The 25,741-nt window shown below is 44.7% G+C and overlaps 1 long non-coding RNA gene and 1 other non-coding gene across 2 annotated transcripts; one reads left to right on the plus strand and one right to left on the minus strand.

The window, feature by feature from the left end:
- The first annotated feature begins 12,330 nt into the window (after nt 1–12,330).
- Nucleotides 12,331–12,437, plus strand: LOC120671782. Its single transcript, XR_005673872.1, has one exon. It is a non-coding gene; the product is annotated as a small nucleolar RNA R71 (small nucleolar RNA).
- Nucleotides 12,438–14,837: 2,400 nt separating this feature from the next.
- LOC120671415 lies at nt 14,838–18,287 on the minus strand. The gene is made up of 2 exons (XR_005673637.1): nt 17,753–18,287; nt 14,838–17,601 (listed from the first exon to the last, which is right to left on the minus strand). It is a non-coding gene; the product is annotated as an uncharacterized LOC120671415 (long non-coding RNA).
- Between the last annotated feature and the right edge of the window lie 7,454 nt (nt 18,288–25,741).

Here is a 25,741-nt window from a genome sequence, read left to right on the forward strand (position 1 = left end):
TTTTAGGATTGCTCTATGAGTGGTTTTCCTAAGGGTTTTAGGATCTCAAAAGCGAGGCTAGTCAATGTTTTTAGAAAAAGTTTTTTTAAATGCAATGTGCAATGCAATGCAAGGGTGAGACGAACAACATGGTATGCAATGCAACACGGGGTGGGTGAACAAAATGATATGACATGATGAGGTGGTCTAAAACAAAACAGAAAGTTAGCCTAAGTTAACTAGCCACAAGTTTAGAATCAAAGGGTGGTGCAACACTTCATATTTCCCTCTAAAAGGACAGAAATAAAAAGACTCTAAACACTAATAGGCACACAAAAAGGTCTACAAGTTTCCCAAGATCAAATAACAAAGTGCTCCCTCAATAACATTTAGAATGAACAACATGAAGTTATGGTTTTTGTTAGAGCAATGGTATAATGTTACTTGATATTCCGATTAAAGAGTGCAATGTAGACGGTCATATTAATATATATAAAATAAAAGATCGGATTGCCTCCCGCAAAGCGCTTCATTTAAAGTCATAGAGCTCGACTTTCTTACCTTCAAATTGATGCGAAGCCATGGTCCTTCATGCAAGAGGTGAAGGTGTTCCATGCAGCTCTTATTCCACTTCCCATGTTGGACATGATCAATCACGCTTAATGGAAAATTTGTCCAATCGTCTCTCACATCATCGTCACCTCCTTCTTTGTTGTCCTTCGTCGCTACCTTTATTTTCATGGATTTTCCTCTCTGTCCAGATTGGGAGTTGTGCCAACCAATTGATGCAATGCAAGGTGCACGAAATCTTCTTTCCAACAAGTCTTCATTTGCCCAAAACGCATTCCAATTGAGGGAGTTATGCCCCTTTTTCCCCGTCACTGCAATCTGCCCCGTGCTGATTTCAGCACGTGCATCTCTGATGTTTGAGACATAGCTCCTCCCGTGGGTCTTCAATTGTATCGATCATTGATGCATTGAACCGAGGACTTGATGGAGATCCTGAATATTTAACTTTCTTGCATTGTAAATCTCTGGACTTGTGCACAAAATTGATGAGGCTTAGCAACGTCCGTTCTTGAAACTTGAAGATGTTGATGATGGTGTTCAAAATTTTGGGCACAGTTTCCCTCCTCATCATTTGAGTTTCATGTCCTTCATGGTTAGTGAAATTCGGGGCTTCTCCCGACATGTGCTCTTTTAGGGTCATGAGCTTGACCAAGCGCAAAGCAAGATCGAAATTTGCAATTATTTGTAAACATATGCAATATAATCACATCCTCAATTAAATTTCATCAACAAGGCATGGTGTAATTAAATGCAGCATGTGTTTCTTGCATAGCGCGGAGCTCATTATTAGGCAGATGTTCTTTAAGCATGAAATCAACATTCTCAAGTAACACTAGCCTATCATCATGAAAATAACAAGGCATAGAATTTAAACTTTCATTCCGACTATCGGTTCGAGCATGAGATTTTTAAAGATTATCAACAAAACCAATAGAAGCTTGAGAATTCAATTTATACCTTAGCCTTGGAGCTTTTTCATACTCATTGGAGTCATGGTGCTTTGTGCGAGATGTCATCTTGATGCATTCTTCGTGGTCCGTCGTGGTTTGCTTCTCACGTCTCCATGTGTTGAATATTGCGCTCTTGTAATCCGTCATGGTTTGTTTGCAACATCTTCGTTTGTCGAAGGTCGACCGCTTGTGCCTTCATTTGCCAATGTCATTGGGGTTCTTCCTCTGCTCCAAGGCTCTGAATTTTATCATGTACGCTTGATGAAAGCCTCGCCCAAGCTCCCCTTCATTGTTGTCATCGTCATCTTCTCTATCTTGTTCTCATCTCGTTGCTCCTGCCTCTTCTTCGTGGAATCTCTCCTGTATACTCAACAGAATATATACCAAAATATAGATCTATTGAAATGTTTATGAAATTACCTTTCCAATGAGTGGACATTCATCTTAAACCGAGACCAAACGAGGGAGTTATGCCCGTTTCACTTTTGGCGCTGCGTGCTGTCCAGAAATTTTCAGAGTGCACACCCTTCAATGAGTTGGCCATAACCGCTTGTAGGAATCTCCGATTGATTTGGTTCTTGATTCGTTGGAATGGGAACTTTGTGGAGATTTTGAATATCCAAAAATATGCTGCTATTTGCTTCTGAGGTCGAGCTGGACATTGATGAGAACAATACCTTCTTGTGAATTCATTCGAAGATGTCAATGATCTTGATCATGTGGTCTTTGGAATGTAGTGTCATGCGTCCCTAGGCTTCAAGGTCATCACCATTGATTACCAGCAAATATCACGGCTTCAATGATGTGTCTTCTCCGTTGTTCTTGCTCTACCCAAGGTGTCGGGATTGGAAGATGCTCCTGTGCTTCCTGTTGATGATCCGAACGGTTTCCTTCCTTGATAGCATCACTCGATTAGAAGTATATCGAGCATCCCACTGGAGAAGATAGGTGGTGTTGTGGATCTTCTAATCTTGTTGCCTCCAGCTTTGGTCAACTTCAAATCATCATCTTTTGCGTACCCAGCCTTCCAATCATCCTTTGACATCGTCATCACCTTCTTCGTCGGTTGCTAGTGCCTCTTTCCTCGTTGAATTCCCCTTCATCCAGTGCAGAACATGTACCAAACTTCTGCTCCATTGCAAGGTGCATCAAATTATATTTCCAACAAGTGGCCATTCGCCCCAATTGGACTCCAGATAAAGAAGTTATGCTTGTTTTATTACGGCGCTGCAATCTGTCCAGAGGGATTTCAGAATGCGCAGCATTGAAAGATTTTACCATAACTCATCACACCGATCTCCAAAGTTGACAGTTCTTGATCCGTTGGAAAGAAGACTTGATGGAGCTTCAAAATAATCTATTATTTTCTCATGGAACTTCTCTGATCTTGGACGAAAAACTCATCACAACAGTAACACTTCATAGATGATGATGATCGCACGATTTTCTTTGCGGGCATGCTTCATACCTATTGCTTGAACAAACAATTCTTCCCAAAAACATTAGTCTTTAAAATTAATTGACACGGCGGCATACCTTATTTATCATCTTTTTCTTTGGGGAGTGGGGACTCGATAGCGGATGCTGGGCCACTAACAAAAGTTAGCACCTACCACTAAAGAGCGAATCTTGATGTTGTTGCTGTCATGTCGATGTGGACGTTGTCGATGTTCCATGTCGAGGCTCCTCGATCAACTTGTTGCCGATTGTTGAAATTTGTTGAAGTGGATTATGGACTTCTCAAAGTCCAAGTTTGGTGTCTAGCTTTTTCCACCTGCTTTCAAGGACACAAACAAGAAAACAAGGGTATTTGCAATAATAAAAATTAGGGTTAGTCCAAAAAACTAGATAGATCGCCCTAGGGTTCGAATTGCCGATCCCCGACAATGGCGCCAGAAAAGCTTGTTGACGCTCCTTAGCGCCCCAATTTATATACCGCAAGTGCACGGGATCGTGTAGCTTTTCCCTTAGAGTATTCCCCAAAGGTTTATCAATCCGTGGATCGATAAAGAACTACCCAAGGTTTTCCATCTAATCTAACGGATCTATCCTAACATGAAGCATGAAATTGCACATATAGAGTAAACCTTTAATAGATATGAGTGTTGTGTAAAGGTTGATCTCATCCATGAATATAGGCGTAACCATAGCAAAACCAAAGACATAACTAGGCCTATTGTCATCTAGTTGTAGTTCAAGCTAACGAGCAAATAAAGCATGCATCTCAATCAATGGCATCTTTAAATCCAAAATCTCCAATCCAATCCTTCGATACCCTATCTACTAAAGCAACGCCCTATCACGACGCCTCCCTTTGGACGAAAGCACCCTGAAGCAAGTCGAACCCCCTTTGGTAGTTCCGCCATGAACCTCTAGCCACCATGACTACAAGATCATGCTAAGTGATCTATCTCGATAATAGATCTAGGATGAAGCAAACCCAAAGAAAAAAACGAAATCAAAAGAGAGAACATAGTCGCTAAAAGATTCGAAAGATATGATTATCATTACTCACATAATAGATTCGTTTGGATCGTCACCACCGAGTACATACCATTGACGACTCCAACTAGCTCATGAACTCCACCATGGCACAACCACGCAGGGAGGCCATGGGGGCTAGGGGCGGCCTAAGCCATCTCCTAGACAACTTCGAAGACTTGCGGCGGCCGTCGTATCCCTCCGGTCTTGGCCCTAGGTTTTCGTCGAGTTTTGGGTGGATGGATGCTGCGAGTTGAATAAGGTGCGAGCTATTAATAAGCCGAGAAAGCCACCGGTCGAAGGGGAGGCCGAACCGCCTCGGAAACGGGCTAGGCCGACCGGCTCATGGGCCTAGGCCGGCCGGCCTACCCTCTTTCGGTCCCGCCTCGGCCTCATCTTTCGCGTGTAGACTCCTCGCATCTTCTAGAGTTTATGTCCTTTATGATTGCTCCCCTTTGGATGTCGTTATCTTGGAGATATCTTCGAGGAAAGGATAGGATAGAGAATCCTTCCTTAAATCTTCATTTGCTTTGCTTAATCCCGAAGTATCTTGATCTCATCTTCGTGGGCTTGGTCCTTTGGGCTCTCTTGGAGGATGGATGTGCATGAATGGGCTTCGAATCAACATGGGCTTTGGTCCTTCCTTTGGGCTTTGGCCTTCGTCTTTCTCCGTGTTAGCGCTCGATCACGGGCCTCATCGTTTCATGCTCCAAAATGGGCCAAAAACCTGCAAAAATGAAGTTCCTCCAAAATATATGTGCAAATGTGAAAATGACCAATAATTAGGCCGGGGTTAGGACGGTTAGTGATTTTGATATTAAATTCATGCCATTATCAAGGATAAACAAGGGATAAAAGGGGTACTTAAGGAGCGCCAACACTCCTACACCGTACCCGAACGTCGGGGAGTACGCTAACCGAGAAGCAGCTTCCCGGCGGACCGATAGGGCTGTCACCACCTGCGGTCTACCCCAGTCACACCGTGGAGCACCGTCATATCCGAAGGATCCCGCATACCCGGGCACCATGCCCGAATATGAGGTCACTACCCTAGCACCCTCGGGTCCCCCACCCTTCGGATGGACAGGTAAGATGCTAAGGCAAGCCCGAAAGCACAATGAACCGATATCCTTACCCAGATCATCTGTTCTAAGTATGCAACTAGAATAACTTGGTAAAGCACAGATCAAGGCTAAGCAAGCTACGAACATAGCAAGATAAACAAGAACAAACTCTGAATGAATAGCATAAAGAACATTGGAATACAAAGCCATACCAGAGGCCGAGGATTGCTCGCCGACCCCGAAGATGACTGGATTCGCTAAAGAGATGAAGTACTAGCCTAGCTCCACTACCCTAAAGAGTATAAGTCACAAGAGAGTGTAGAGAGAGGCTTCCAAGTGGTGTGTGTTGAGTGTGTGGAGGGAGGCCCCTTTTATAGCCCCTTGAGGTCGGTTCCCGCCAAGTTTATACATGGAAACATTCATAACCACCTTCAGGAGGATCAGATCAGACTTCCCGCCAAAATGCACCTGGACGGGAACCAGGGCATGTTCGGCCGAAGCATGGGTTCGGCCGGCCCCACCTTGGCGCCCCTGGCCACCGTCTTTCTTCGTGTGTCTGCCCTATGGGTCCTGATGTTGGTATGTCGGTGCCGGGGTCTAGTTGGTCGGTTTGGTCTGTTAGGTGGGCCTCTTTTGTATGAGTGACGCAGGACGCGATCTTCTGTGACTTCGTTTGCGTATTCTTCGTGTTTTCTCCTAATTCTGGACTTGTTCTCCTGAAATCATAAATTCTCGAAAACAACTGTGGAGCTAGGTTAGTGATACAAATATGCGAGTAAGAGGTATAGTTTTCCTTCTTAAATGAGTACAGTTGACGGTCATATTTCACACTTAACGACCGTTAACAACACCCCCAAGCTAGCCTTTTGCTCGTCCCTGAGCAAAATAAGGCACTCATTGTTGATCAGGAGTTGCTACAATGTTGAATTTCCAACTTATACTTAGGCACAACCAAATGCTTCTTACCTTGATTTTGAATAAGTTAGCCTTTTGTTCTTACCTCTTACCTTATTCCTATGGAGCTTTCAGCTTTGCCTCACCTTTGGTGGTTGAGAGTTAGAACGGTACCGTAGAGTGCTCATATTTCTTTGTCTTCAGCTCAACCGTCAATCCGGATGTTTTGTAGGGTTTTTCAAAAGAAATTTATAAAGTTCCTCGGATGATCTCTTAGATCGCTCAATGTGTATGATTTTTTGCCAAGGCTTTTTATTCTGCCTTTCTTCCTCAACCTATTCTAATGGCTGTTTTTGTGGAGATGTAGGTATGGAGGATTTGAAGGCATACCTGCTTCTTATATTTTGCTAAGTCAAAGACCAGATCCAAAAGAGAAACAAGTCATAAACCTTGATCAAGATGTGCAAGTGTGTGGATATTTTTGGTGGATGGTGTATGAACTCCTTTGTATGCACCATCTCTCTCTTTTTCTTTCTTTTTGGAAAAGGGGCTATCTTTTCTTCTTTCCTTTTTTTTGACATGCCGAAGCATGTGGCATACCTTCTTTGGGTATGCATCTTTTATTATTATTATTTTTGACATGCCGAAGCATGTGGCATACCTTCTTTGGGTATGCATCTTTTATTTTCTTTTTGCATAGCCCCATATCTTTGATGTATTTTGAGAGAGAGGTGTCATACATGGACATGGAGTTTTATTTTGTGAATGGATGGAATTTTGCTTACTTCTTAGTGAAAGTGATCGGGTGCTCTAACCTAAGAGGGGGAGGGGGTGAATTAGGTACTAATAAAAAACTAGACCTATGGCTCCAACTAGTTTGCACAAAACTTAAACTAATTCAAGCTATCTAGATGTGCAACTAGGTTTTTCTAGTGTGAAACCCCTATCCTAAAAGAGTTGTGCACCCTATAGCCTTTCCTAACAAGAAACTATTCTATGAAAGTAAAGGCACAAAGGTTGCAAGTATTAAAAGCGGAAGCTTAAAGAGCGGGATAGGAGATAGCAAAACTCTTGACGCGGGTGTTTATCCCGTGGTTCGGATAGCCACAAAGGCACACCTACATCCACGTTGTTGTAGCACTCACTAAGAGTATTGCTACTCGGCCACCAAGTCTTTCCCGTGAACACAATCACGGTCACCTTGGCCCCGGGTTCCACTAAGGAGTTTCTCCACAAAGGATGGGGGTCTCCACGTCCCCCGCACAAAGATGTCATCGCCGCTCCACACCAAGTCGGAGGGTTGATGACGTTGCCGGCGATCTTCGCAGCTCAAAGGAGGCCGGCGCACCAAGCTCTTGTTTGGTTCACTAGAGAACCACAGCACAAAGGCTCAAGGCCTTGCAATCTCACTCACTAAGAGCTATTCTAGCACTCACACTTTACAAGCTAGTGCTAAAAGCTAAGGATATGATCTTGATGCTCTTGTATGGCTTGGAGATGTTCTTGGGTGTGTGTGGGATGTTCAGCAACTCCAGCAAGCTTCAAATGGCCGGGGTGAGGCGTATATATAGGCTACCAAGTCTTGTAGCCATTGCTCCAACGGTCAACAGAAAATCTGCGTATCATCGGATGAATCGATGCCTCTGGCTGGGGTAGCGTCGGTTCATCCAATCACTCGTAACCAGAAGTAGCCGTTGAACAATGGCAGCTGACGTCATTACATTGATGGTATGCACCGATGCTTCACCGGTTCAACCGGTGCTGAAGACTTGGCTCTTGCGCGACTTGCATCGTCTCTGGAACACAGTACGCCCAATGCACCGATGCCCCTTTTTGAACCATCGGTTCATCCGGTGCCTATAAGCTGACTTGGCTTCGATTCCCTTCTGCACCAAAATACCATGGCGTCGGTTCTTCCGACAACCATCGGATGCACCGATGCTCATGCGTCGGTTCTTCCGATGCTACCGACCGAAGACCATGCGGAACCCCCGTAGGGGCGGCCCTTCGGGCCTATCTTTGCATATCTTCTCTTTGTCATCACTTGAACCTGAAAGCCTGAGAATGATCATCTTAACAATCATATTAGTCCATGTGTTGTGTGTGTCATCAATCGCCAAAACAATATATTGAAATATGGCATGAGAGGCCATTTTCGCTACACTTAGTGTAGAAGCATAGCATGTGGTGGAAATGTGTACGTGATCTTGATCATGGGAGTATGAAATGAATCTCACTAAGGGTCACACCAATTTGACAAAACTCAATGAGACAGCAAGCTGCATATGTGGAAGGTTTTGCAATAAAAATCAACATATGGCTTTGGATAGGAATTTCATATCATCTAGAAACATTTATTATTATTTTTGTGTTTTCAAAATTAAATACTCCGGATGTCAAGTATCACATAAGAGAAGATCATAGCAACTCTATTTAACCATATCATAGCTCACAACAACTTAGATTTGGATCATACTTTTCGCTACCCACAAGTTTCAAGTTTAAGGTTTGAACATTTTTAAGCCACCAAACCCAAAACTAGGTAGAACATAAAGTTGTAACTAAGCATATAAAGGAAATTAACAGAGCAAATATTCATCATCTCAACAAGGAAAAACTTACATCATGCTTACTACACATATTAAAGGAAAATATTTTTGGTGTTTTCTAAGTTTTGCAAATTTTTATTTGTTTTTAGTTATGCAAATTTTTTATGGATTTTCTGATTTTGCAAATTCTTATGGGTTTCATGCAAAGTTATGAAAGCAGTAAAGCGAAATGATACAAGTTACCTCTCGTGGGGGTCCTCTCCCAAGCTAGCTTCAGGCTTACAACGGCTGGTCGGGGTTGAAACCCGTCCAGCGGCAGTATGCCCTCCACTCCTCCTGTCGCTGCAACTACGACTGCACCATGTCGTGGAGTCTTTCGCCAGTGTGATGTTGCCATGCTTGGGTACTGTCGATGTGTTGGTTCAGCGTCTCTTGTATGTTGTCGCCCTGCACCCGAGCTCACCTAGCTGCTGGTTGATGGCACCGAAACCTCGGGACGAAAATGTCCATCTTATGAGGTTCGGGGCTCCACCGGAGCTGGAACTGGTGGACCGGCGGCCTGGTGCCTGCCATGTCCACTCCTCAGTGCTGGCATTGTGCCATGATGAACCACCGGCCTCATGCTGATATGAGTGATGTGGCTGCTGAGGCGGTGGTGTCGGCTCTGCTTCCCTTCTAGTCCTGCTTCTTGTCATCCTGCCAGGCAAACCAGAAGATCTATGCCTACGACCCCCTTCTCGTGGAATGAGAGGGATGGTTAGCAAATGGCAATTATACAAATGGAATTCTGTATTGGGTAGCGGAATCTCATTTGTATAGCCCATGTAAAAGAAAATCAAAGAGTCATTCGGGCCTTTCTTAAGTGTGTGACCTTGGATCAAATAGTCCTCGTCGATATACGCACGGTCGCCCTCAATGAAAGGAATAAAATTCCCCTCTAAGGCACCGATACATGTAGCGATATGAGTAATCAAAGAAGTGCACTCAATAGGACCCGTCATCTTGAAATTCGAAAGCCATTGCTTAACCAAAGCTTGCGCGGGGAAGATTTTGATCTTGTTGAGCATGCCATAAAGAATGAGCAACTCATCGTTGCGCACGGGTCGGACATCATCTCTTGGAAAGAGAGTGATGGTCAACCACTTGTGCATCAACTGAAGAGTTGGATTATGAATATCGCTGCATATAGGTGAAAACTTGCCATGGACAACTTGACCCGAAATCCGGCCCCAAAACTCATGATGATTAAAACCTCGGCAAGCTTGGTCGAGAGAAATCGGCCAGCGTTTGTTGAAATCGAGGTGGCCGACAAAATTTTCCAAGAAAACAAATATTCTTTCCCGAAAAGTCAAAAATAAACCACGTTTTCCACCTCCCGAAGAGTGCAAAGAAATTGGATGGTGAGGAGTCGAGAACCATACTCCTCAACGGGAACGAAGTTATCCCATCCAATTTCATGCCAAACGTTAGAAAAGTCTTCGTACATACCTGTTTTGATGAGGAGGTCCGGATTGAATGCTCGGGTGTGGACGAAGCTTCTGTTCTTGAGGATGGCGTAGCCTTGTCGTTAACGATCATTTCGCAAGTCGAGGTACAGTGCATCTTCTGCATTAATCGCTATGACCTCGGCTTGCGGTTCGGCTTGCATCTCTTCATATTGTTCTTCCTCTTCGTAGTCCATCGTGCTTGGTGTAGGCGTAGGTTCGGGTGTATACAAGCTTGAGCCACCCCGCGAACGGGATGAACTTCCACCCGTCATCTTCTTGAATGCACCGGAAACCTTCTGCCCTATGCCTTTCATTATGGAACAAAAATGAATGCAACTCGAAACGGGTTATGTTAATGAACCGAATTGAATGTTCTTACCTGTGAGTTGCTCCTCCTTTCTTGCAGCAAAGAAATGAGAAGGAGAGGTTTCTTGAAATCAAATCTTGAGCAAAAATCCAATGAAAACCCGAGAGCAAAGTTTGAGAGAGTTTGAGAGGGAGTGAGTGAATGAGAGTTGAGTGTGAGAGCTCAAAACTCACCCCTCGGCCTTTATTTAAAGAGAGATTGGCCGGGCACCATTGGGAGAAGCCAGGCACAACGGCTAGTTACCGTTGGAAAAAGTTGTGGCCACTAGCCGTTGGCAGGGGGCCGGCCGACCCTAGGGTTCGGCCGAACCATAGGTGGGCCACCCTGCTGACAGCCAGGGCCCACTGCCCTTCTAACGGTCAAAAACTTTTAAAACTTCGGTGCCGGCCAAACTTTGCTTCGAAATGATGTTCAAATTTATTTTTCAAGGGATTTTCATGCTCGGAAATATTTTTGGATTTTTGTGAAAAACAGAAAAGTGCTAGAAAAGTTTCTAGCATGCAATGATGTTTTGAAAATTCAAACATGCAGTGGGAAAAATCGAAAAAGGTTGAGAAAAGCAAAATGATGGAGGGTGAATATGAGATACGTACCGATTTACCTTCGGCAAGGGCTCGTCGTTTAGAGCCTAACGATCGGGACCTTTCTCCTGTTGTGATTACCACTGCTCGGCTTGTCCTGGAGAATTGGACGAGGACGAGCTTGTGACCTTATGCCACACCCTCTTTGCACAACTTTTTTTGATCATGTGGTAGTAGGTCCTGGTAGTGGGGATTCTGGTGCATCCCAAATTGCCTACCCTTCATCATCCTGTCGGTTTAGGATGCGCTGCTCTTCCCTCTATTTGAATTTGAAGAACATGTCCTCCTTCCCAATGGAAGCAGATTTCTCCTCTTCCCACGTCAATCCTTGCTCTGGCGGTCCTTAGGAATGGTCGTCCAAGGATGAGCTCGATTCCTAGATCACCATCTATGTCAATTACTACAAAGTCTGCAAGGACGAAGGAGTCTCGCACGCGGACCAAAACGTTCTTGGCTATCCCTTCGGGATACCGGATTGTAGAGTCTGCGAGCTGCACACACATGTATGTTGGGGGGAGAGCAGGGTATAAGTGTTTCTCGTAAATTACCATGGGCATAATGTTGACACTGGCCCCCAGGTCGCAGAGTGCATGCTCATAGTATTGATCAAAGATTGAGCAGCTGATCATGGGGACCCCTGGATCTTCTTGAATTGCTGCCACTAGGCCATCAAAAGTGTCATTTCTTGGGGGGATTGTACCTGCCTGCATGGTTAGTCCGAGAAGTCTGCCGGGGAGGGTTGCCCCACCCGGTAGACACCATATTTGCAGTTTCAACGGTTGATTCGGGTTGCCCCGGGATCTTCCCATTCACAAAGACAGGAGCAGCAGTAGCTAATTGAGCCAGTTGAGTTTCTATCATTTTGTTGAAACTTAGTTGATTTTTATGAGCAGAAGAAAGAGTTTCAACTTTAGCATGTATGCTTTCTAGAATTTTATCGTTGGTAGCAAGCTTTTTTGTTTAAAGATTCGTTTATTTTAGCTTGGCCAAAAACTATGTCTCTCAAGGAGGCTTGGTTCGAATTGAAATTTGAGTTAAAGTTGTTACCTTCTCCTTGGAATGGTGGGCATGTTTGACCCCACCCCTGGCCTCCTTGTGGACAGAACCCGGTGTTGTTGTTGTTGATGTAGGTTGCGTCTTCTCGGGTCTCGGGGCAGTCATTCCCTGAGTGTCCACCGTCACCACAAACCTCGCACATAAAGTACGAGTTTGTAGCATGGACGGGAACAGGCATTCTGGGCTGGGAACGCTCCTCGTTCCAGCCCTGGTTGGAGACCATCTTCTCGATTAAGGCCGTGGCCTTGGCGATGGTGAGATCGAGATAGGCTCCTCCAGCAGCACATCAAGGTGGGCTCTGGATGTTGTTGTTAGCCCGTTGTAGAAGCTTTAGAGCATGAGCCACTCATCCATCCCATGATGAGGATAGGCGAGTATGTACTCTTGCAACCTTTCCCAAGCTTCTGGGATGGATTCCATCCCTGTCTGCTGGAAACTTGAAATTCTTCCACGCAGGGCATTGGTTTTGCCCAACGGGAAGAACTTAGCGAGGAACACTGTGGAACACTTGTCCCACGTGCTGACGGCTTCCTTGTTCTGATAAAACCATTGTTTTGCCTTCCCCAGGAGGGAGAAAGGAAACAGACGGAGCCTGATGGCGTCAGCCGTAACGCCCCGTATGGTTACGGTCTTGCAGAGCTCCAGAAAATTCTGGAGATGGGCGTTAGCGTCCTCATTCGGCTTGCCACAGAATGGGCTAGCCTGCACCATGTTTATGAGGCTGGACTTCAGCTCAAAGTTCACGTCCACAACATCAACGTTGGGTGCAGTTGCGGAGAGTCTTCTCAGCCATGAGTTCAGTTGATGGTGTTTGGAAAGCTGGTTTGCTTGTCGACTGCGAGATCGGAGGAGGAACGATGCGAGGTCGGACCCTTCTCACGAGCTTCTCGGGATTTTCAACAAAATTTGTCGGCAAGAAGAAACCAAACATACACTACACTATTTTCATCCAATCAGGAGAAAACAAAAAGATAAACACATTAGCCTGTATAAGTAGTAGCTACCTCTTACTTATATTGCCATGTTTATGTACTTTAGTAAATAAATTTACACCTAGTGCCATCCCCGGCAACAGCGCCAGAAACGTTTGTTGGTATTTCTTAGCGTCGCCACTAGGAGTGGTTAGTTCCTAGCAATGGTGCCTCGAAGATGCCATGTGGTATGTCTTAACGTTTACAGAAGGATCCGCAAGCGCACGGATATACCGTTGTAGCACTTCACCCGGAAGTATTCAGGGTATCGTTATTTATATTTTACCAAGGGATGGGTAGGTTGTGTAAAGTGTATTTACTTAGTTGCATAACCATGACACGTTTGAGCAAGATGAAGACCACTGACTATATAGGGGTAAGTGATAAATAAAGGATAATCAGGAGTAAAGTGACACACACAGAACAGCCAACTCTCATGAATAAAGAATAAACAAGCAATCCTAAAATTAGTGGGAGCATAGGCAAAGATTCCTAGTGTACTATTCATGTTAGAAGATAAGTTACATTAGCCACATTGCTTAGAACTACAGGTGCCGGGAAATTAGGGACATCGGGGAGAATGACCTGCACTGTAGAACATCCAGTCCTGTTTCATCTTTGCATGAACTCCTACACCGTACCCGAACGTCAGGGAGTACGCTAACCAAAAAGCAGCTTCCCGGCGGACCGACAGGGCTGTCACCACCTGCGGTCTACCCCAGTCACACCGTGGAGCACCGTCATATCTGAAGGATCCCGCATACCTGGGCACCATGCCCGCATATGAGGTCACTACCCTAGCACCCCCAGGTCCCCCACCCATCGGATGGACAGGTAAGATGCTAAGGCAAGCGCGAAAGCACAACGAACCGATATCCTTACCCAGATCATCTGGTCTAAGCATGCAACTAGAATAACTTGGTAAAGCACAGATCAAGGCTAAGCAAGCTACGAACATAGCAAGATAATCAAGAATGAACTCTGAATGAATAGCATAAAGAACTTCGGAATACAAAGCCATACTAGAGGCCGAGGATTGCTCGCTGACCCCGAGGACGACTGGATTCGCTAAAGAGATGAAGTACTAGTCTAGCTCCACTAACCTAAGGAGTACAAGTCACAAGAGAGTGTAGAGAGAGAGGCTTGTTGAGTGTGTGGAGGGAGGCCCCTTTTATAGCCCCGTGAGGTCAGTTCCCGCCAAGTTTATACATGGAAACATTCATAACCGCCTTCAGGAGGATCAGATCAGACTTCCCGCCAAAATGCACCTGGACGGGAGCCAGGGCAGGTTCGGCCGAACCATGGGTTCGGCCGGCCCCACCTTGGCACCCCTGGCCACCGTCTTTCTTCGTGTGTCTTCCCTGTGGGTCCTGATGTTGGTATGTCGGTGCCGGGGTCCAGTTGGTCGGTTTGGTCAGTCAGGTGGGCCTCTTTTGTATGAGTGACGCAGGACGCGATCTTCTGTGAATTCGTCTGCGTATTCTTCTTGTTTTCTTCTTATTCTGGACTTGTTCTCCTGAAATCATAAATTCTCGAAAACAACTGTGGAGCTAGGTTAGTGATACAAATATGCGAGTAAGAGGTATAGTTTTCCTTCTTAAACGAGTATAGTTGACGGTCATATTTCGCACTTAACGACCGTCAACAATGTCACTAATGTAACGGTCGCTACTGCATCGTTCGTGCGATGCCATTGTTTCATGGCAATGGCAAGCTGGTTGTCCTATGGCCATGCGATGTTGAGGAATTGGTGATAGATGGTGGAGGTGACGTATGCTAACTTTGCATAGAGCGTTCCAGTTCCAATCGATATGGTCATGATAAGCGGATCCAAAACACATAAAAGAGTGGAAACATGATGAAACCATGCCACCCGTGGCATTACAAAAGATCCAAATTTTGCATCTTCCATTGAAACACTTGTGGTGCCTTTTGCGGGGGATGTTTACCCTGGGTACATCAACATAGGTCCTCCTGCCCTACGAGGGGATCGGTCAAGGAGCATAATATCAACGTGCACAACAAGAATATAGTGGTAGATTGTAGGATCAATTATACCGAATAGTGGGGGGTGAATAGGCGGTTTCAACTAAAATCACAACACTCAGCAAATTTAATTACTAACATGAGAGAGAGAGAGAGAGAGCTTATCTACTAACACTAGTTCTAGTGAGGGTTTGCATCCTAGGGTGACAGGAAATATTCAATCTCTTTCAGTGCAAGTGCAAATTGCTTAAAGTAAATTGAGAATGAAATTGGGCAAATGAATAACTGGACAAAAGAGATGATTTTTTGTGGTTTTGATGATGACATGCCGGTCAACCCTAATCCATGTTGAGGTGGATTCAATGCCTCAACTGCTCCTCTATCACAACTCCACTTGATTTTGAGCCAGCTTGAATCAAAGAATCTCATCAAACCTTAATGGCACTAGAGTTGCTCTTTACCACTCTGTCAGGGTGAGCTCGAGAACCTCTCACAAGAATAGCCGGGCCTCCTCCACAATCTTCTTGAATGGCCCAATGATGTCATGTTCTCCAAGCCATCTGTAAGGCAACAACACCTAAGACTAACAAGCCAATGACGCTTACTTGAAGATTTTCTAGTGTCACAAAGCTCAAACACTTGATGAAATGCACTCAGATGCTCTCGCACTCACAAGAGAAATCGCTAACCAAAGTAAGTGAGGCAGAGGGGAAGGTTGGCTTGGGAATATCAAAGAACCTTTGCAAAGTGCCAAGAGACCTCTCCTACGCAGAGTAAGGGGTATTTATAGCAACTCCCTGAATTCCAGCCATTACGCTCAAAATAGGGAGAAACAAAGTTATCATGGATGGTCCGAAAAAGACCGTTCGCTGTTCAAATCCAAAAACTATTGTTGCAATCAGTATATGTCAGATCAACCATCTTTTCTGAAAAATAGAATATATTTTTGAATTATGATGATTGTCTAGCCATATTATAGTGTGGCAATAGTCCCAAAAGTGTTTGCATCAATGAAATCGAATATTACCTACATGAAGCATTGTTACAATATATGAGTACTATTGCTGTGTTTTCATAATTATGGCCATATTTTTTGTGCATTCTTGTTGTGTACAAAGAGGATAAGCTAATTTTTTTAGTAAAATGTAAAATAATTTTTAGTAAAATATAAAATAGAAGTATCTCTAATGTAGTGGTAAGGGATTATGTGCCTAATAGGTCTAAGGTTAGATTCCAACTAGCAGTTTTTTATGGTTATAATAATTTGGAATGTTCTTCTACCAGAAAATTATATTGTTGCAACTACTATTTCATCATGTGACAATTACCACTTTTATTGCAACAATTGAAAAAAACCATGGTCCAATCTTTTAACCATGCAGCTAGTTGCCATGCCAGCCAATAGAAGTGAAATAGTGACTATTTTGGTAGATATGTCACGATTTCAGGCCCATTGCAATGATTTCTATCCATTCTAAAATGCCAAATTTCTAGTAGTCTCTACTTTGCTAGACATTTAGAAAATGATTAATTTCTTCAGCAGAATAACAAAACAACACTTAATTTTGTCCATGACCTAGAAGACATTGAGCACAATCTGCATGACGAGCTAGGTATGTTCACATTTTGAAACAATGATTTTGCTTAGAGCACATTCACCAGATTGATCATTTTTATTTGTCCTAGTTGCCCAAAAGTTCAATATTAGCCGGCATATAGTCGAATGTTATGAGAAAGGTGTAGCAGTTGATGTATCATTAAAGGAGCCCAATAGATGATAATGCAAAAAAAATAAAGTTTATCAATCACGTGTAGCTACAATTGCCTAACATAGGACTACATGAGGATCGGAGTACACTTGCAAGATCCCTAGGTGTGATTAAAAGTTCAGTGCATAGGTCATCTGAAGATGGCCTGTTATGACAACATTCCAACTAACTAAAAGCTTATTTGATGGAAGGAATCAAGAAATGAAATGGTGAGGTGATGTTTTCTTTGTTAGATCAGTATACTTTACCAAGCGACTCCAAGTTGATTGAAATAAAAAATGTTATGCACTTGGACTAGGCGTGGCTCAACGCCACAAAGAAAGATTGGAACCTTCACATGCTACCAGGTGAGGAACCCCACTTAGGATTGTGCAAAACAAGAGTACCATTGAGAAAGTCATGCTCCTGTTAACAGTTGCCAAACCCGGATGGAAAATGCAATTTAATAATCACAAAGGAGAGGACACAGGTAGCAAAACAGGGAGGGGTGAGAGGATGTTGAGCACTAGAAAAGGTGAGGGGACAAAGGATGGATTAATTTTTTTATGTGCATGCAGGTACATTAAACTATGGCACTCTTTGGGAGATGGAGAGAGGAGTTCACAAGAAGCCTTGGTATCAGGCAAGTGGACCTGTCATGGATAGCAAGTCAGAAATGTGAGTGTAAATAGAAAAAAAAACATGCGATAAAATAAATAAATATAACACATTTGTAGATGAGCACACATGGGTAGATGGAACATGCTTAGTACTAGAGCCAGGGACCACATATATTAGCATAGGAAATACAACTCGCCATAGATGAAGGAGGTTTTCGGCCTCATCTTCCTTATTTTCTACATGCAACAAGGCTCATGTCACCAAAGCTGCACAGTGACCACTGCCGGCCACAGCAACCTGCAAGACCATCATTGCTGCAACATCAAAACGGGTGAAAGGTTTAAAAACTAACTTTATTATCAATTCAGTGTATGGTTCCACAACATTCTGGCTAAGAACGAAGAGAACTACTTGAGAGTGCATGTGTTTGAGGAAGCACAGGACATACCAGAAGTGACACGAACAAAAGAAGAACACCCATTCACTGCTAGTTAAGACTTGCTGCTATATGTTGCCCTGTGTTCTCACTAGCCATCCGGGCACCGTTATTTATACAAGATGCTGACAGCTCTTTAGCTAGTTGTCATGAATAGTTGGCAGGCTCTAATTTCCAGTTGGACTAATTAAATCTTGTTGAGAAGATGGACGCTTCATCTTTGCAATGTTCCACGTTCTAGGTTGCTCATTGGCTATACGCCACGTGCTAGAAAAGCATCAACACATGTGGTTCAAGTAATATATAATAGTAAGTCTTTTAATATATAGGATTATGTAACGTGGTTGTTGGGTTGTTGGCAGCTGCAAGTATTTAATACATTAATGTAGTGGTTGGTGACAGCTGTAAGAATTTAACGCACCCATAGAGCAACGTAAGATGGCGGATGCAAGTATTTAATGCATATGTGCTATGATGCATATCACCATGTCTTATGAGCAAGACGTTGTAGAACAGTTGTTGGGTTTGTTTGTAGCTACAACTATTTAGTACATCCATATACGAGTTGTTGCCAGTTGTAAGAATTTAATGCATTCATAATGTGGTGGTTGGCAGACACAAGTATTTAATGGATTTGTAATGGTCTGCATATATCTATCATGACTCATGAGCAAGACAATATACATTTGTTGTTATGTTGTTGGCAGGTGTAATTATTTAATACACTCATATAGTGGTTGGTGCTAGTTGTAACAATTTAATGCACCCATAATGTGGTGCTAGCAGACGTATACATTTAATGCATTGGTACACATGTCTGTCATTGCTCATCAGCAAGCAGACAACCTTGTACTGAATAAATTCTTCTCTCGCCTAAATCTACACTATTGTCTTTCTCAATGATGCCTTTGTCTTTGTCAACCAAAACTCATTGTAGCTTTACATGGAAGGTAACAGTGGTCTCTGCGGAACGATGGCAATTTGGATCTCAAGATGCAGCAACACCTACGATGCAAGGAATCATTGACTTACATCATGATATCTTTTTCTTCCTCATTCTAATTTTGGTTTCGTATCACGGATGTTGGTTCCAACTTATGGCATTTCAATGAGCAAACTAATCCAATCTGTTGACGACCAAAATTGGCATAGGCTAGACTAGACTGGTCTGACCAGTGCGTGCAGTGGTCTAACCGGTCGGCCCTATTTTGGATCCGGCAAAGCACTGACCGATCTGATCGGTGGGTCCAACCGGTCAGACAAGTCCACCTGGAATCTGAGTACAATTATGATTTTTGTAGATCTTGATCTGTAAAAAGGATTCCTTGCGGGATAAGTCCACCCCACCCTATAAATATAAGGGGTCACGGCCGATTGAGATCATCCAATCGATCAAACACAAAAACTTTTATCTTTTTATTTTCTCTTGCCCTAGCTTTTCCAATCTACTACTTGCTATTCCTCCTTCGTCTCTACATCGATTGAGGGCGTTCTAGGTGGCCTGCTTACCCTAGAACAACCCTACGTGCACCTGCCCCAACGGGTCTTCCCGGGCTAACGTTCGTAGGTTCGTCACCGTTCTTGTCGACAGTGACCGGTGACCGCTCCGTGAAACTGGTCTGACCGGTCCTAGCAGCGGCGCTGCAATGTGCGCCTTTGCTCGCTTGTAACACCCTAATTTAAATTTTAGTATTTAATAATAAATTTAATTGGCTTTATTTAATTTTCTAAGGTTTTATATGCTTAGCCTTGCATTTAATTTAATTTTCTTTCACAAGTAATTAAAATTTTTCTAGGTTTAAACTTGTTTGTGCATTCATGCTGGTGCATAAGTTTTATGTGGTTGAGTGCTTAGGGTTTGAATTCAAATTTCATTTGAATTCAAATACGTTGAGTGTTGTTTGAAAAAGAAAAAGAAGAGAACCAACCCCAAATCCCAGCAAACCCAACCCAGCTCGGCCCAATCCTCCCCGCGCCTCTTTCCTCCGCACGGCCCAGGAACCCAGGCCCAGCGCAGCAAGCGCCAGCCCCAAACCCCGCCTGACACCCGGGCCCCACCCGTCAGTGCCTCAGCTTCCAGAGCCAGCAACCACATGCGCCTTACCCGAACCGGGCCCACGCGCCAGCGTCAGCCAGCAGCTCAGCGAGCGTACCGCACACGCCCGCTCCACGCCTGCCTCCCCGGTTTCACCTGCTGACACTCCGGCCCCACGCACCAGTTTTCCTTCTTCTTCCTCGCGTCGCACCTCCCAGCCGCTGGACCACCGCGCCGAGTTTCCCAGCCGGACTCCTGCGCCGTGGACCGCTCCATCCCGAGCCCCACTGGTCATCACACCACGTCCTCCTTCTAGAAACTCCCGCCCAAGCTCAGATCACGCGGGGCGGTTGCACGCGATCCACTTCCTCTGCGAGCGGATATGCCGATATCTCTGCCATGACCTTCATGAGCACGCACGCCTAGAATCACGGCCGACATCCTTTAATTGGCCCCGTGAGCTTTCCCTACGCCTCACCTTCCCCTACCTGCGTAGCTAGAGCCAGAGCACGCCGTGCCCCAGCTTGCTCCGCCGTACCACTGCTCTGCGCCACCGTGGAGACGCCGTCCTGTTGCACCCCGCACCACCACCAACCGCGCAAAAGCTCCGCCAAGGCCCAGTGACGCTCCCTGAGACCTCAGCTCCGAGTTTGCGCCACTACCTCGCCGGAATTTCACCTACACCGGCCGAAGGTAACCCCGCTGCGCCGTCGCGATTCCTCGCCGCCGGTGCTTTACCACCCGTGCTATCACCTGCACGCGTTCGCAGGGACCCCACGGGCTACCTGTGGGGATTAGATGCGAGGAGGATGGCCGTAGCCCCTGGACCACGTGAGCAGCTCTGAGCGCCGCCGCCAGACCTCGCCGTCGACGCCTCTGCACTGCGACCCCGACCGCCCCGCGCCCTTGGTAAGCTTCGGCCCGCCTCCCTGTTGCTTTTGCACTAGGATAGGTAGACCGTAGCTCTCTGGAACCCCAAGAACGGCGCTCGCCGGTGTTGCGCCGCCGCGCCAACCGCAGCTCGCCGTGGTGAGCCGGCCACCGCCCGTTGCAGCCCCGCATTCACCTTGTTTCGGCCCTGCACATGCATGTGGAACCTCCCTAGTCACTTTGCACCCACGGAACCGCACATACCCGGCCCGAACAGCCTGCGCCGGCGAGTCTCGCCGCGTAGGGCCACCATCGCCGTCACGCTCAGCGACCAGAGCCTTCCCGAGCCGCACTTAGGTCACCAGTGGATCACGCATGCCACGTAGGTCCTCCCTGACCCAAGACCGGAATGGTTTAGCCCCCGGACCACCGGAAACGGCTAACTCCGGTGAGCCCCGAGCCGCGCCGCCGCGCGTAAGTGCTTTCCCGGCGACCTCACCGCCGCCCCGCGAACCAGTTAGGCACGAGCCAGATTAGAATGAGATCGCATCAAACCCGAACCGCCAGATCCAGATCCGACGGCCCTCATTCTTAGATACCGCTTCAGCCTGACCTTTTTGTTAAAGAGCCCCTGGACTTTTCGGGAATCAACCCGCATTCCTATCTAGTTCAAAAGTAATTCCAGATCAGCCCAGTTTTTAACGTTTAGGCCCCTGACCTTTTTAAAAATAGGACCCGCCGTCCAGCCCCTGTCTTTTTGCACGTTAGACCCTAGATCTAAGGTTTAATTACGTTTTAGTCTCTATTTTTTGCATAGAACCCCCTGGAAGATCTATTTTTCTCGCAGAAAAGCCCCTGAACCTTGTTTTAACCCTAGTTTTCACGTTCTAGCTCCATTTTAGGTGTTCTTTATGTCCACGCGATCGTTGTAACGTGTAGAATAGTTCTAGACCAGTTTTGTTTGTTGTTTTTATGTATTGTTGTACTGTTTCTTAGTGTTTGCTCTTGTTTGCATGTATGTGTATGTGCTGGACTTGTTTTGGCGTTGCGATCATGAGTAGACGTTGATCCTTCGGAGGAGTACCAGTACCCGGAGCAGCCACCGTCTTCAGAGCAGTTTGAGCAGCAGGAGAACTTTGAGGAAGGCAAGTATAACATGAACATTCCTATCACTTTTAAATACAATTTCATACTGCATTGTAATACTGTATGCCTATAAGGATTTTTCTAGCCACCTTTATCCTTTATGAATATTTACCTTGGGTTGCATTTTGGGTAGTTGTGCTAGGTTGCTGCGCTCTCACACATAATGGTCCTTTTTAATTAATTTGTTAATGATCTTGTGCAACTTAATTCTGGAGCCAACCCTCTGTGCTGTGTACTCGAGTGGTTTGTGCGTCCTTAAAATTATGTTTTGTTAGAAACTTAGTTTAGAGGGCCAGCACGGTGCTTAGTGCTTGGTTGGCCACTCTCCATAAAGACCGGTTCATAGAGCGACAACTTGGGACAACTGCGCAACCACAAGACTGGAATGGGATGGTCTTGTCTTACTAATTAGGTCATTTTTGTTCGGGAGTAACTTACCGACGGGGCAAGAGGGGGGGGGGGGGGTGGCGGAACCACCCAAACTACTGGGCCCGGATGCACTGATCTTTGTTGCTAAGCAACTCTGACCCAAATTGGCACTCACCGGTAGTTCCTCGAGTGAAGCCTCGATAAAAGACATGCTATTCGAGGATCAGCAGACAACACTCACACGAAGGTGAGCCCAGAGATTACAACACAGATCATCTCATACAACTCAGAGTTTGCAGCGGAAAGGAAATTTATTACAAACCATGTTCAGAGTAGCAAAGTACTACAGAATTCCGAACTACACAAATTATTCAAGTCTCATTATTTCAGCGGAAAGAGTAAACGACTACTAGCGATAAGTGTGACGCATCGATAAAGCCCATAAGAAAAGCGTCACTCAGCGGGAGGGTGGTCAGCACCTGCTGAAGGGCCATCCCACTCAACAGACCATCCCGGAGGCAAGGTACACGGCCAAGTAAGACTCACAAACAGATCTTTGAAGTTAGTACCTGAAAAATAGTGCCACAAGCAAGGCTAAGTATACTAATACTCAGCAAGACTTACTCGTCACCGGATATTACATAGTCCGATAACTAGACATGCAAGGTTTTTTGGTTGGTGGGGTTTGTTTTGCCAAAAAAAATGCCACTAAGAGTTGGTCCTTATTTTCAGATTTTATCTAGCCATCTTCTAGTTAGATTAACCATTCTAAGTTTGCATCTAACTCTACACAAACATGGTAGAGCAACCATTTAATCAACCAGCAGTATTATCATCATCATGTTCCACTTGTTACTCTGTGTGACCGAAAATATTAATCAATCTCATGCCGTGAGAGGCGGACGATTCTGAATCGAATTTCAACCTGGCCAGGGGAACCTAACACACACGCATGGGGATCGACGCCGCTTTCGCCCACGCAACTTTTCCCCTTTCTTTCTAGTCCGTGGATTCGGAACACCCTCCCCGGCTACAGAGTCCGACCACTCTGCACCCGTATGTCCGGACAAAAATAAACCTACTTCTACCAAGAGGGTGCGAGATCGTTCCACTCGCTGGTCCAATCAGGTACTTAAGCTTACCGATTACCATATTTCTCGGTATGTGGCTATTACTTTCAAACGCTTAACGAAATGAGCCACACACCGCGACCTTAGCCATTTTTTACTACACCAGCGGGGTATCACAACTACACAACCCTGCCCGTTGTCCTTATATTTCAGCAGGAATTAAAGTCAGTAAAAAAAATTCCTATTTGCTCGCGAGAGGCAGGAAACCCCTCGACTTCTACCGTACCTAATTAGCATGGCAACTAGTCGATAAAAAGATCCGGATATTAAACATAGGTACCTAGGGATCATGCATCTAGGGTTTTCGATCAACGCCTAGAAAACTTACATGCAGAAATAAAATTATTACAACACATTATAAATAGATAGATGAATAATAACTCGAAAATAAAGGCATTATGCACCGGGGCTTGCCTTCTTGGGCACTGTCAAGCAGAAAAACCTCTGGGGCTTGGCCCAGGCCTTGAGATAAGTTAGCACAGTTTAAATTAACTTCCTGATCAACACGAGAGTCCGCGGGCACCAGTTCGTATTCTCCGTCCGCGAGATTAACCGCTTCTATATGCAATGCAAGATTATGAGTTATTCGTGAATAACGATTTCTTTCCTTCACTATAAAGTTATAGTTCAACAAAAGTTAATTCTGTGATGATCTCAATATTTCATTTCATGGGCATTCATTTATGGAGTAGTCAACATAACTATGCTTCTTCATGAATGAGTGTGGGGTTTGGTTTTCATTTTATCATTAAAACATAGCATGCTTTCACTATTTCATAACAACAAATCTACTCAAGAGCTAGTGATGAGAAATTAAAGTAACACAGATTAGATACTCTAGCATATATGGCATAAATTTCAGCATCTAACCATAAAGCAATTAACCATAACTATTCATGTAAGTAGATTACTCTAGTTGCTTCACCTTTTTGCACAGATTGTTACACATGGGTTCTGGTGCTACAAATTTTATGGGAGAATCTACAAAGCATGTACTCAGTAATGTAATTTTCCCAGATTTTATTCACTTTATACAACAGAGGTGACAAAATGAACAATTTTAGCAAGCCATTAAATAAGATTAATTCTACAGAGAGTTATACTAGGGATATGGTCCTCAAATTTTTACCAGATCCTAGCCATAAGCTAAACATATTGCACAAAAATTATCAAGCATTATATCATCAAGATAAATTAGTTATACTGTTAAATTATCATGAGTTAGCATAAATTTTTCAAAGTCCATTTGATCAGTACTGCATGTGAACTTTTTATTATAGTGAGCACAAACTCTAACCAAGAACATGTCCAAAAATCTTGATCAGATACGGTTTAGTTTACTCAAAACAAAAATAGTAAACCTAACCATGAGATAATAAGCATGATTTTTATCTAAAGAAAAACTTAGTAAATGTAGCTCAAAATTTTCAGGTAGGATGACAGATCCAAAGTAAGACTTCAGAAATAAATATAGATTTTTCTGAGCATAACAATTATATATGATGAATTAAGCTGATTAAACAAGCATAAATCATGGTATATAGCAACTGAACTCTAATAAATCTGAAATTTATGTATTAACAAGGTTTCAGTTACACATGAATGAAGTAGAAATTCCTGAGCAAGTTTAGGTATATGTTTTCCAGTATTAAATCTTGAAAGTCAACAACAAATTAGAGAATCTTGATGGTTCCAACATGATAACTGTTTTGGTTGGGTTCCATATTTTTATTGAGAGCTTAATATTCCATCAGTGACAACATATTCAAAAACCAAGGTCGTTTGTTGAGTGGAACTTCCTGAACATGCATGGGTTGATTTTCTTATTCTTTTTCCTAGATTAAATTTTGTAGAGTTTCTGCAGACTTCATGTTACAAAACATGTAGATCCGTTTACAAGGATTCCAGATCAGTTGAGTTTGCATTTTTACGATTTGTTTGTGATTTGTTTTGCATTTTAGAAGTTCACTGACAAACACTGGAAATCTTGCAAACACACCCTTGAGCGAAAAAAATAAATTACAACGGGTCCTTCGCCGGCCTTCTCCGTCGTTGCATCTTGCGGTGGTGTTCTGCTAGGCAGGGCTTACCGGGGCTGCAACGGGGAAGCGCGTGAGAGAGAGAAGGTCGAGGAACACCTACCCAGGTCGGCGTTCGAGTGCACGGTGACCGGAAGCAAGCTTGTCGGCATCAATGGCAGAGGTGAAGTTCGGGTCGCTGGCGTTGTAGGCGAAGGAGGGCTTAGGGTAGAGGAACGTCGCGCGCACGAGCACCGCGAGAGCGTGAGGAAGCTCCTGGGGTAGCTCTCGTGCACGGTCTCTCTCTGGGTTGGCCGGTCCGCGGTGAGCCCAAGCTCGCCGGCGGCGGCGCAGAAGGGGAACGGCGACAGGGAAGGGTTTGGGTTCGATTCCGCGCGCGTAGAGCTTAACTGGGGTGTGGCGAAGCTGCTGG

The sequence above is a fragment of the Panicum virgatum genome, chromosome 4N (genome assembly GCF_016808335.1).
Source record: "Panicum virgatum strain AP13 chromosome 4N, P.virgatum_v5, whole genome shotgun sequence".
In the NCBI taxonomy this organism is placed as follows: domain Eukaryota; kingdom Viridiplantae; phylum Streptophyta; class Magnoliopsida; order Poales; family Poaceae; genus Panicum; species Panicum virgatum.